At 45.1% G+C, this 12,136-nt stretch overlaps 1 long non-coding RNA gene across 3 annotated transcripts in view; it reads right to left on the reverse strand.

The window, feature by feature from the left end:
• Positions 1 to 12,136, reverse strand: part of LOC144807731 (uncharacterized) — a 423,118-nt gene that overhangs the window by 338,372 nt on the left and 72,610 nt on the right. For all 3 annotated transcript variants that reach the window (XR_013606400.1, XR_013606402.1, XR_013606401.1), the window contains exon 3: positions 3,192 to 3,255. This is a non-coding gene — a long non-coding RNA (uncharacterized LOC144807731). The remainder of the gene's footprint in view (positions 1 to 3,191; positions 3,256 to 12,136) is intronic.

A 12,136-nucleotide genomic window follows, 5' to 3' on the forward strand; every position in this document is an offset into this window, starting at 1 on the left:
CCTTACTGACGTATTATGTCCATCCTTACGTCAAACACGGCACCTTTCAGGTATAAATATACCAACGCTGCCCTAAGCAAAGACACGGTGGTGATGAGCTTGGAGCAGTGACTACTTGCCGGAGAGCCCAGCTGATGCAGAAAGCCCACGGACGCTGCCCCTCCCTTTTTGATGCACTGAGAGAGACGCTGCCTTTTCTCCTGCCGAGAAATCCAGCTTCCAGCGTTTCCAGCCCACCTTCGCAGGTGACTGGGATATCGAGTCCTGAGAGAGAGATACCAGCCCTCCTGCCTTCTAAATCCCAGGTACTGAACTGACTAACCCTTACAGAGAATTCTTGAGTCAGATTCTTGGCCAAACAAACTTAACTTAAACTGCTACTTACTTACTCCCTCCCACGAATTAGGCTTAGGTCAGGTACACCGGGGTAGGCGTAGTTAGAAGCACCAGTTGAGTGCGATTAGTCAATGTATATATGAATGTATATCTTTCATCCATTTTAAAGTATCATATGGCTAAGAAACCATATCAATGCTTTTACAGTATTATTTTATAATCCTGCTTTTACTGTATGCACTTTACTTAACCTTAAGTATTGCTACTGTAGCGATTCATTTCTGTTGTATGAGAAAAAGAGACTGATCAATAAATAACACCTTTTATTGAACACGCCCATCTCTTCTTTCTCTACAAACTGGTGGAACTAAGTATGCACGTACTGACTGAGTAAAATAGTTGTCTTTTGTTTTCACACGACTCTGGAGATATACTCTTGATCAGGGAGAGCAAAGTTGTCATGTTCTATGGTTGTCAGAAACTAAATCCCTTCTTGTCTATCCAGGGAGGTTAAACTCCTCCTCGCCTATTCGAGAAAGTTTCTAGTGAACTCTGAGCTAGCTGGCACACAAAACTTAAGTCTAATATCGTCAGTAGAAGACCTAGTTAACCTCTGTCCTACGTCTATACTATTGAAGATATTATTCCAATGCGCAGAGCCTATTGGGATAATAGGAACTACACTACAAAAGAAGATGCAAAACGTGAAATTCGAGAGATGGATTGATGTATCACGATGGAGCTCTATATTTGTCCACCATGGATTTGCAACAAAAGGCTCTGAGGGAAAGTCATGACAGTGTTTTAGCAGGACATAAAGGAATCTCTAAGACTGAAGAATTGGGGAGACAGCGTTTCTGGTGGCCTGGCATGATTAAAGATGTTTGCAAATATGTTACTACATGTGAGACCTGTGCTAGGGGAAAGTCTGATCGACAAGCACCAAAAGGTTTGCTACAACCTTTACCAACACCACCCTACCCATGGCATACAGTATCCATAGACTTAATAGTTGATCTACCTTCAAGTAAAGGTTTCAATACAATCTTCATATGTTTTGATGTTACTAAAATGGCCCACTTTGTGCCATTACAATGTTTGCCCACAGCACAGGAATTAGCTCGCACATTTAGTCAAACTATAGTTCGAGCCCATGGAATTCCAAAGATTCTGAACTCAGATAGAGGTTCGCAGTTTTTATCTCATTTTTGGAAGGCATTTACTAAAAAACTAAACATTGAAACCAGATACACCACCTGTTATCACCCATAGACAGATGGCCAAACTGAGCGAACCAATCAAGAATTGGAACAGTACCTTAGATTGTGTTTATTAGAACAAGATGGTGATTGGCCAGATTACCTGTGGGCAGCTGAGTTTGCACACAATAATGCAAAAAATGTATCCACTGGTTATTCCCCTTTTTATTTAAATACAGGAAGACATCCTCATCATTCTTTACATTTTCAGGAGGTGAATGTCCGGGCAGTATCAAATCTAGTTGAACACATGACAAGAGTGCATAGAGTAGCCACTGAAAATTTAGAAAAAGTTAAAGAGAGGTATAAGTTCTATGCAGATAAAGGGCAAAGGAGAGAACCAGAATTAATAGTAGGAGACAAGGTCAGGCTGAACACTAAGAATCTTAGACTAAAAGGAATCAGAAAGTTACAACCTAGGTTTGTGGGACCATATCAGATTGAGAAGAAGTTGAGTGCTCTAAATTATCGGTTGAGGTTACCTAAGAACTTACATGTTCATCCGGTATTTCATGTCTCGCTGTTAAAGAAAGCTTCAAAAGATTTGAGGATGAACAAACCACCTAAGCCAATCCTCACTGAAAAAGGGGAAGAGTATGAGGTTCAGCAAGTGTTAGATGCTAAAATGCGAAACGGGCAATTGTTCTATCTGTTAGATTGGAAGGGTTATGGGCCTGAGGAGAGATCTTGAGAGTTGTCCACTGATGTTCACGCCGGTAGGCTGATTCAAGAATTTCATAGACGATTCCCATATAAGCCCAAGAAGAAAAGAGATACTTTGAGGGAGGGTACTGTCAGGATTACTAGACCCAGGGTAAGGACTGTCAGGATTATCAGACCCAGAGTGAGGAACAAGCACTCAGTAAATGCAGTAATTACCAAGGTGCATTTTAAGAGCAGAAGATTAAACAAGCAGAGCACACAAAGAGTACAACCTGTATCTAAAATGGCCACCTGGGTAGGATATTCTGTGCAGTCATTTAGCGTTCCAGCCTTTCTTCATCATCATAGGGAACCAGGTGTTGCGCTTAACGAGTGGCGCACTTCACCTAACTTGTGAGAGGAGCAAGATGTATGGAGGTCGCGTTGCAAAGTTTAGTTAGGGAAAAAATGCGCTGCGACACATTAAATGTTTCCAGTCAAGTCGGAGTTTTGAAGAAAGAAACAAAGTCACCGTCAAGTAAGACTGTTCGAATTTGTTAGAGTCATTGGTGCGCATGACAAGTATTTAGCGTTTTGTGTTCCGTTCATGCGCACTGACTGAAACAAGTAAACACAATTGGAGGCTGCAGGATATAGCATTAGCGTTCCGTGCATTTGCATTGACAGAAGCATATTAATACAATTGGAGGCTGCAGGATATTGTAGCTAAAAGACGAAGCTAAGAGTCAGCACAAGTCAAGTGCCAGAACTCGAGTCTTGTAATATTTTTTTGTTAAATTAAGGATACAGAGAAGAGTTTAATTAAGTGGAGGTCTAAGTTGCTATCAGTTTGAGAGTTGGAGATAATAGAAGTGAGTTAACTTCACAATTAGCCCCAAAAACCAAATAGCATTGACATTGAGTAATAGAAGATACAGGTGAAGCAATACTTACCTTGAGAAGATATACAACAGAATCCAGTTGACGCATAGTTGCTGAAAGATTTAGGTGAGGAAACCTGTAAAAGATAAAAGAGATCCCAAGAGTTGGGAATGCATTTAAGGAAAATACTAATTAAAATACATTTGTAGTTTCAGCATAGAAAACACCAAGCAATATTACTAAAAATAGAAGAGAAGCAATAGTCACATCAAGCCAGGGAAAGTTATTAATGGTAAAAGTCGATACAGTAGAAAGTAATAGGATGACTACCAGGTATTAATGATTTGATTATCTTGCAGTTGTGAAAAACCTGGCATTGAAGATAAGACAAGAAAAGAAATTCGTCTGAAGCTGAAGGAAGAATCAGACGTGGTGTGGCAGTCTCTTCTTTATATTATAAATCAAAAAGAGACTAGCTTAATTAAACAAGGAAAAAACAAAAAAATGATTTAATTTATCAAGGACTCAAGTATGTTTCGTCACCGGTTAGTGGCACCTGGTAGGTGTGCTCATGAAGCCCTCACCCACCAACCTAGTTGGTGGCATGCTTCATCATCGGGCCCACCCAGTGACACCTCGCGTGTCCCGGGTGTGCTTCGACGCCTGATTACAGCGGAGCAGGTATGTCGCTGTGTGTGCGGTGAAGACTGTTATGAATAGTGGGTTTAAAACGGCTTGGCGGGGATCCCAGTGCCCGGGGGCAAATTACACTTTAATGGCTGGGTCACCGTCAGCGGTTAAAAATAAGGCTGTTGGATGTTAGAGGCGAGTTACGACCTCCCACATCCTGGGAAGTGTCAACATGTTTCAGCCAGTGCCTTATGAATAAGCTGGCTTTCTTCAGGACGGATAAAAGGGTGTGTGCAGTTAAAACTAGTGGGTGTATAATTCAGACTATGTGTATACACGCCCTAAAGTGTTTTTCTATGTGTGAGTGGGGGATTCCCATCTCAGAAAACACGCTAGTTTTTCAATAGTGCTACTTCATGGTTTGAGAAGTGGCATGGGTTGACCAGAATTCTTGGTCAGAGCCTGCCGTAGACCTGTACTGCCTCCTTCGCTGAACCGGTTCAGCGAAGGAGGCAGTACAGGTCTACGGCAGGCTCTGGATGTGGGAGGTCGTAACTCGCCTCTAACATCCAACAGCCTTATTTTTAACCGCTGACGGTGACCCAGCCATTAAAGTGTAATTTGCCCCCGGGCACTGGGATCCCCGCCAAGACGTTTTAAACCCACTATTCATAACAGTCTTCACCGCACACACAGCGACATACCTGCTCCGCTGTAATCAGGCGTCGAAGCACACCCGGGACACGCTAGGTGTCACTGGGTGGGCCCGATGATGAAGCATGCCACCAACTAGGTTGGTGGGTGAGGGCTTCATGAGCACACCTACCAGGTGCCACTAACCGGTGACGAAACATACTTGAGTCCTTGATAAATTAAATCTTTTTTTGTTTTTTCCTTGTTTAATTAAGCTAGTCTCTTTTTGATTTATAATATATAAACCGGGGGATATGGACTAGCTTTCTGGTCCTCTCTCTCCCTCTTGATACACGCAGTCTCTTCTTTATCCCATCCCCTTTCCCCCCCTGGAATTTCCTCGGCATTGCGCTATATATATAAATGCGCAGTGCTGAGAAATCTTGGAGGGGTAATGGGAACTTGCGGCATACTGCTCCTGTGCATTCGGAAAAAAGGCAATCTGATAACCGTATCCCAGAACAAATTACTGTTGGATGTTTCTGCCGCAAATGCAAGGTTATCCTATGCCTCCTGTTGGAGCGCCAACTTCCTACATTTTAGATCAGAATTATATTCTACTCTTAGATCATGAACTAATGCATTATCCCTTGGGTTAGTCGAAAATGCTTTTTTCAGCCGATTCAAAGAAACAGTACATGAATGGTTGAACCAACCCCTGGCCTGTTTTTGTTTCCTAGATGGCGGCACAGTAAATAATTTAGAAATAGATTCCTTAATTGTAAAGAAATTGGTCAGGATCTTAATTGGTTCAGTCTCAACCAATAGGCTATCTTCAATTTCGTTACCACAGGCCTGTACAATATTTTGTGTTATTTTACAAGAGTTGGTGCCCTTCCATTTAATTCTAGTACCGTTTGGGCGGCACGGAGCAATATTATTAATGACCGTACAAATACAACAGTCTTGTTCCCCCATATATGCAGTCTCATAATAATATAATTGTGGTCACTCATCGACAAATCGACAATCCTCGGGGTTGATTTAAATTTCACAATATTGGCAGAAACAATTACATGATCAATAATACTATGTGCTGACCTTCCTGTAAAGGTTGGGATCTCCTGCCCGGTCCCATCCTTTGCACACTGCAAAATGTCTAAATCAAATTCTGCTAGAACAGCACTTAGGGTATCACCATAAGAAGTATGTGGGAAATGTATGTAGTCATTACCTTCATTGTTTTGAAACCCACAAACTTTTGACATAGACTGAGGGCAGGTATAAACATTAAAATCACCAAGCCAAACAATATTCAAATTAATAGTATCCACTATAGCCAATTTGCAGCGGTCATTTTTTGCTTGCTCGCGTTCCTCAACGTCCAGTTGGCGACTGTGAGCAATCAAAATGACATCCCGGCGAGACTTTTTCCTCGTTCGCGATCAGCAACATCAAGTTGCCGATCGCGATTGTTGAAAATATACCTCCCGGCGAGATTCTCAATGCGGGGAGGTCAGGTTTCTCATTGCGAGTGGTCACGTACGCTCGCGACCGCTCGCAATGAGAAACTACCAGTCCGCGTTGAGAAAGCTGCCGCTCGAGTAAAAATCTACTCGAGTGGCAGAAAACTACAGCTCGCACTGTGCAAGATGCCGTTTTCAATGATTGCACAGGGCCGGATGCTTGTTCGCACTGTGCAATCACTGAAAATGGCATCTTGCACAGTTCAAACAGGGTACTACGCAGTTCGTGTAGTGCTACGCTAAGCTCATGTAGTGCGAAGTACACTTCGCGTAGCTACGTGTAGTGCAACTTCGCAAACTACGCCCAGCCCTTCGAGATGCATGAGTAGCTGCGCTTTACAAACCCATGATTGATTGACTGCACAGCTGCCTGTCCCAAGATCCATATGGATCCCCTGCATTTCCAGCAGTGCTTTCGAGCCCAAAAAGTTTTAGCTGTGTTAGTTGTAAAATATTGTCGAGCAATAGAGCTATAGAGCAGCACCTTTTGTATTCTGACATCCTCCCGATCTGAAAATATTGAGAAACACGACTCCCTCCTCCTGAATACATTTCTAACCTTTGTTCTTCTCTTCTCCCCTTCAAGGTACAGTGTTTCCGAGTCACATTTTGGGAGCCATTCCTGTTACAGAAAATAGTTTCAAGCAGGCTGTTCTGCCACCCTTTGAGGACGCCATAGGTTCCTTGACGTCTGTCGCTGAAACCTTGCTGAACAACCACAACCTGACGCAAGTCATTGAAAATGTTCGCCCACTCCTGGAGTCGACCCACAAAAGTCTGACCAAGGCGGAGGAGGCCTGCACTGCACAAGTGATATCACTGAGCGCAAACATTCAAGAGCACTATGACAAGAAAAACGATCTGAACAAAGAAGAGAATTCGATGGAGTTAAGGAAAAACATTTATAAAGAGCAACTCCAGAAGTCCCTTGTCAGCAAACAACAAACAACAAGCATAGATCTCAAGAATGCAACTGATGCTATAAACAGAGCGACGAAAAAATGGTACGAGGCGCTGGCAGAAAGAAAAAGGGGCATTGGCATGGCATTTATTCCTTTTGCTGGACCAATAATAGGTATATATTTCTCTTGGCTGATATTGAATGTCATAAAGAAATAAGACACCCACATTCATATCACTTAGTCTCAGACAAAACCCAGATAAACAGATAGGGCCAAAATTTCAAAGATTTTGTGCAGCGCAGGGCAGCAGAATATGTTGCGTCAACTGGCGAGAGCTGAAATGTGCCACAGCTACAAAGGATTGGTGCAGTAATGCCCTCTCCATGTGCTGGCACACTCTCTGCAACCATGAATCAAGGCAGATACCCTTGCACCCTAGGACTAGGGTAGGTGAGCTGTGGGCAGGATCGTTGTGTGCAGAAAGGATTTCCCTCCTGCATAAAAACTATGTTTGAATGCAACTTCCTCTATTTATGAGTGCTGCGGAATGCAGCCCACGTGCAGAGAGGAATAAAGAAGGAAACATAAACAAAGTGTTCTCATTATGCCAGCCTCAGGGAGGTGTGAACCCTTGCATAGAAGTCTTGAAAGATATACATATGATTCAGAATCCATGGGGGATGTGCAGGAATGCCCATGCACCATACATTGAACACATTTGATGCATTACTTTTGGTCATATGTCAACACAACTTGTCATTTGCGTTAGTTTTTAAATGTCATCCTGGATTTTAATCCGGGTTTGTGTTTGAAAAGCAACACAAACTAATGCGAAATCTGTGCACATCTGGCCCTGGTTTCTAACACACACACATTCACATAGACAGGTACATCACTCTGGAAGACATATTCACAACACCTCAGCATGCTCACACTCATGCATACACTTAAAGAGGCTCAGCTGGAAAGGCAACTCACAAACACATACATACACACAAATGCGCACACACACAGATTGGACAAATACCAACTCTCTAGGCATAACTACAGAACGACCTAAAGGTCCTAGGCGACAACACAAGCCTTTAAATGGGATTTACCTTGAGTGGCTCGGCAAGGTTTAGCCTAAATCACTTCTGTTCATTACTCTGAATTGAGAAGACATTCCATGGATCCAGCCGTGATTTTTTACACTATCCCACTTTACTTGGATTGCATCAGAATATTACATTTTCCTAAGTGAGGTGTGACAAGGAGAAATATCTTTATTTACTCTTTTCAGTTGTTCTGCATTATGCAGCCCACATAGAAAAAGAGGTACAAAAGGGAGTGGTGATGGGGTGGCAGAGTGGGCTAAAGAACGGTGATGGATTAAACCCAGATCTTTTGACTGGGTGTGAGTGTTTGATTGGTTCAGATGCTCCGTCCATCACCACCCCCTTTTGTACCACATAGAAAGAGGACAATGCCTGTAAGGATTGTTTTTGTGCCAAAAGGTTCCCCTTTCTGCACCAAATCAATCCTGCCTGTAACGCAGGCACCTTTAGAGTATGCTTCACGGGTGTCCGCATTGGCGCTAAGCTGCACACCGTGTACCAGCTCAAGAAGAGAGCATGAATGATCTATATCTGTGTAAGTATGAAGATTTTCTGCTCTATTCATTTTACGCAATGCAGTTCATTGCACCATCTTTGCTTGGCAGAGAACTGCCTGTTTAGATGCTGGAAGGAGGGCTCTACCGAGGAGTTTCAAAGTTCACCCGCACCGACGGGCCACAGGTGTGATACAAAGCAGACCATCATGGAGCAGGCAGTCATGCCAATGTTGCTGCTGAACGCCATCAAAGTCATTGGCAAGAGGGTACGGCTCTCAGGAGTGAGGCCGTTTCCAGCATTGGTCATCATGCTGAGAGGATCCCTCAAGGGGATGGAGGTGTACAGGGGTCAATTCCACCGGACTGGCAAACCAACAGGCCTGGGAAGCTGCAATGGTTCCTTACCAGTGGTGAGTTGCGTCAACACAGAGTGTTCCGGTCCTCAACCACGAGGTTGCTTCACTGGCAGATGCCGGGGTCAAGAGCCCCAGCCCAGAAGGAGGATCTTGGCAATTTACAAAGTCTGCATGGGCTCTGGGGTTTCTTGGAGGCGTTGCAGGCTTCAGGAAGAAGAGCAATTCCCTGTTGTCAAGTCTGCTTGCAGTTGGCAGGGATTTGCGACGGTTTCGTCTGCAGTCGGGCTCAGTTCCTGGTCCTCCCGCGGTCTTCTTCCATTGTCTTTGTCAGGTTCTCGGGGAGCCACCTCTGGCAAGTCTGACAGGTCCTGCAGAGAACATCTGAGCTCCTGCACATTTGAGGCCAATGAAAGTGGGTGACAAGCCTCTCAAAGGTCTTGTCCTGCCCCAAACGTCCTGCCAATGGCACATCGTGACCCAGCCCCAGTAGGAAGGCTCTGAAGCTCTGGGGTACCACCAGCGCACGGGCTGATCCAGGCTCAGCAACCTTAGGCTCTGAATATAGGAGGTCATTCTCCCAGTAAATGAAATGTGTTCCAGACTGATCACCATTAGCCTGGGCTGCAGCCTGCTGCCGCACACCCACAAGAGAAGAACATTCTTTCTGCCCTCTGCAGAATTCCTCCCTGGAGGGGCCTCCTTCCTGCTGCTAATGGGTCAGCTCAGGCAGGTCCCCCAGTTCAGCTATCTGTTCCCCTGTAGGTTCCAGGGCATCCCCCTCAAGGTCTGCTTCCTCCTGGACCGTGGGAACTACAGGGGCCGGTTAACCGCGCCTCCTGCGTCTTCTCTCTAAGGCCAGTCCCTATGCCTCTCCCTCATGCTCCAGGACCTCTTGAGCACCCCTACTGGCTGCCATTGACCGGGTGGTCATGCACGCCCAGTCAGGCAGAACCACCATCCGCAGGTGAGTACTCTTCTCCACCTTCTCCCAAGATGAGCTCTCCAAATCGTTCCCCAACAAACAGTCTACAGGCATGGAGGTCCTCACAGCTACCTGAAGAGTACCAGAGACCCCCCACTCAAAGGGAACCTGAGCCATTGGACACTGACTCTCAGTGTTGTCGGCGTTCACAACTCGGCAGAATGCATGTGGGACAACCTGCTCTTGAGACACCAGGTGACACTTGACGGCTGTCACACTGGCTCCTGTATCTATAAGAGCCCCTACCTTTTGGCCATTGATGGTGACCCACTGCCCATATTTCTTAGTGTTATTGGGCAGTTGGTTCTCAGGGACCACCTTACAGTCTCCTAAAGAGACATTTCTACATAACCCCACCCACCTTTGGCTTCCACCTCCTCCCCAAAGGCTACACTAGCCATCTTCCGGGGCGGAGCACCAGTGGGTGCTGGTTTACCAAACAGGCGACACTTGAGATCATTGGCAAAATGACCCATGTCACCACACCTGTAACACCTTGGGGGCCCTCTTTGAACAGGGGGGCCTGTTGGGGCCCTGGTCGGTTTCTGGGGTGGGGGAGGCTGAGAACCTTTCCCTTGGTTCCCTTGGGGAATACTTTGGGGCCTTCTTTGGAACTCCCTCTGTTTACTCTTGTCCCCCCCACTCTTCTGCTGGGGACCCTGCCCACCCTTGAGGGAGTCTCCCACTTGACCCTTGTGGACTCTGGTACTGACCCAGTGGTCCACCTCCTCAGCAAGCTTCCTAGGGTTAGTCAGCTTACTATCAATTAGGTGCTGGCGTAGCTCAGGAAAACAGTTACTGAACAAGTGCTCCCATGCAACTAAATCAAGAAGCCCTTGAAAATCATCAACTTTGCTACCCTTCACCCAACCATCCAGTGCTCTGCAGAAAAAAGTTACATACTCAACATAAGTACTGTTAGGAATCTTTGTACAACCCCTGATCCTCTGTCTATACAACTCAGGAGTTAACCCATATCTGGTCATCAAAGCATCCTTCATGTGTGGATAAGAATTATAAACATCTGAGGGCAAATCCAGCAGTGTGTCCCGCCCCTCACTCAGGAACCGTCCCCACAACCCCGCTCCCCAATCTCTCTCAGGGACCCGGAGGGAAGACATGGCTACCTCATAGGCCTTGAACCACTGCCCTATGTCATCATTTAAAAAAAAAATCTTTAACCACTTCCTTTGGTATATACACCCTTGGTTCTGCCTGCACTGGCGGTGTGCTGCCGACAGAGGGATTATGGTCTAAACTCTTACAGCCTGATTCATCAAGCGAAATGCGCTCGCAAAAAGGGCCAGACTCTGAGAATCTGGCCCTTTGCGAGTGCAATTTTTGCATTTGGGATTCATCATCCCAAATGCAAAAATCGCTAATAAAGAATTCGCTAAATTGCGAGGATTAGCATTTAAGGAATCTCTATTAGAGATTCCTTAAATGCTATTCATGAAACATTTAAAAATTGCGAATTCGCAATTTAGGCCCCTCTATTTACCACGCGGTCAAACCTCGTGGTAAATAGCGAAAACTTAGAAAAATGCATTTAAATGCATTTTTCTAAGTTTCATGTTACACACACACATGTCCTTTGGACATGTGTGTGCGCAACACCAATGTAGATTACATTTCAGGGGTGCTACAGGGTGTCCTTTGGACACCCCTGCACCCTTGAAATCGCATCCTTATTTGTGATTAGCTAATTGCTAATCGCAAATAAGGAATAACTCCCCATTCATTCCTATGGGCCTGTAGGCCCATAGGAATGCATGGGGAGTTATTCTTTATTTGCGATTAGCAATTTGCTAATCGCAAATAAGGAATGTGTAGGAATCGCATTTCTTTATGCAATTTCTACATGAATCCCGTTTTGCAAGTCCTTAATAGCGATTCCTTATGAATCGCTGTTAGGGGCTCGCAAAACGGGAGATTGATGAATCAGGCTGTATGGGCCTTATTTATTAAAAGTGACGCATCGCTGCGTGAAAACAGCGATGCGTCACTTTTCACTGCGCCCTCCTTGCACCACCAATGATGCGTCATATTTACAGTATGACGCATCATTGCGCAAGGAGTTACAGATACGTCAGTATTTCTAACGTATCTGTATGGCGCAAAAGTGACGCATTGCTGGAGTGTGTCACAAAAGTGACCCAACTCCAGCAATGTATCCTTTCACATGGGGCAAGCCCCATGTGAAAGGGCCTGCATCAGTCTCACGCCTGCTGGGAGGCAGGCGTAAGAAATTGACGCATTTGTGTCCTAGAAGCGGCGCAGTGAAATCACATAGATTTCACTGCATCACTTCTACGACCCTTTCTTGCGTCAATACGCCCCCTTGCATACATTATACCTGGCGCAGGTATAATGTGGTGCAGGGGTTTACAAAGT

Source organism: Lissotriton helveticus, chromosome 1_2 (assembly GCF_964261635.1).
Source record: "Lissotriton helveticus chromosome 1_2, aLisHel1.1, whole genome shotgun sequence".
Taxonomy (NCBI): domain Eukaryota; kingdom Metazoa; phylum Chordata; class Amphibia; order Caudata; family Salamandridae; genus Lissotriton; species Lissotriton helveticus.